The sequence below is a fragment of the Nothoprocta perdicaria genome, unplaced genomic scaffold (genome assembly GCF_003342845.1).
Source record: "Nothoprocta perdicaria isolate Ctin4 unplaced genomic scaffold, notPer1 scaffold_680, whole genome shotgun sequence".
Classification (NCBI taxonomy): domain Eukaryota; kingdom Metazoa; phylum Chordata; class Aves; order Tinamiformes; family Tinamidae; genus Nothoprocta; species Nothoprocta perdicaria.
This window is the reverse complement of record NW_020455955.1, coordinates 17,701-19,054: the sequence shown is the minus strand read 5'-3', so window position 1 is coordinate 19,054 and position 1,354 is coordinate 17,701. Positions and strand designations below refer to the sequence as shown.

The 1,354-nt window shown below is 71.1% G+C and overlaps 1 long non-coding RNA gene across 1 annotated transcript; it reads right to left on the bottom strand.

The window, feature by feature from the left end:
• Window positions 1-917: 917 nt before the first annotated feature.
• LOC112956916 lies at window positions 918-1,184 on the bottom strand. The gene is made up of 2 exons (XR_003251127.1): window positions 1,069-1,184; window positions 918-949 (listed from the first exon to the last, which is right to left on the bottom strand). It is a non-coding gene; the product is annotated as an uncharacterized LOC112956916 (long non-coding RNA).
• Between the last annotated feature and the right edge of the window lie 170 nt (window positions 1,185-1,354).

Here is a 1,354-nt window from a genome sequence, read left to right as displayed (position 1 = left end):
GGTGTCCCCGTGTCCCCACGGGCATCCCCGGCAGTGCCACCCACCAGCCCAGGGCCTCACGGCCTCCAGTGTGCCAGCCCTCCTGCCACCACCGCGGGCATCCCCAGGGTGTCCCCATGGTCCCAGGGTGTCCCTGTGGCCCCACGGTGTCCCCAGGGTGTCCCCATGTCCCCACGGTGTCCCCACGTTGTCCCCGGCGGTGCCACCTACCAGCCCAGGGTGCCACTGCCTCCAGTGCCCCGGCCCTCCTGCCACCAACCCGGGTGTCCCAACGTCCCCACGGTGTCCCCGTGTCCCCAGGGTGTCCCCACATTGCCCCAGGGTGTCCCCACATTGTCCCCGGCAGTGCCACCTACCAGCCCAGGGCGCTGCCACCTCGAGCACCCCAGCCCACCCGCTACTACCCCACGTGTCCCAATATCCCCAGGGTGTCCCCATGTCCCCACAGTGTCCCGGTGTCCCCACGGTGTCCCCACGGCCCCAGTGTGTCCTTAGACTGTCCCCGGCGGTGCCACCTACCAGCCCAGGGCGCTGCCACCTCCAGCACCCCAGCCCACCCGCTACTACCCCACGTGTCCCAATATCCCCAAGGTGTTCCCGTGTCCCCACGTGTCCCAATATCCCCAAGGTGTCCCCGTGTCCCCACGGTGTCCCTGTGTCCCCACGGTGTCCCCATGTCCCCAGGGTGTCCCCACATTGTCCCCGGCGGTGCCACCTACCAGCCCAGGGCGCTGCCACCTCCAGCACCCCAGCCCACCCGCTACTACCCCACGTGTCCCAATATCTCCACGGTCCCAATATCCCCCGTGTCCCCACGGTGTCCCCGTGTCCCCACGGTGTCCCCGTGTCCCCAGGGTGTCCCCACGGCCCCAGGGTGTCCCCGGCGGTGCCACCTACCAGCCCAGGGCGCCGCCGCCTCCGCTCGCTTCTTCTTCAGCGGCGGCTCCTCCTGCGGGGGCGGCGCAGGGGGGAGGTCGAGGCCGCTCGTGTGGAGGCCACCGGCGCCGTGCCCGCCGTGTGACAAGGGACAAGGACGCCATTCCCAAGGGATTCCCGGGACGGCCCCACCTGCTTGTCCCCCGCGTCCTTGGCCGCGGCCACCGGCGCCTCCTGCAGCTTCTCCGTGTACTTGAGGAGCAGCGAGTTGCCCAGGCGGGAGCCCAGGAACAGGTAGCCGGGCTCCATGGTCACCATCTGCGCGGGGTGTTGGAGGACCAGGGCGAACAGCCGCTCCTCGGCGGCCCCCCGCCCGCAACCGCTGCCGCGCGGGGACCCCGGGAACGCGTCAGGCGGAGGCGCTTGTGGGAGTGACGGGACCCCGGGAACGCGTCAGGCGGAGACGCTTGTGGGAGTG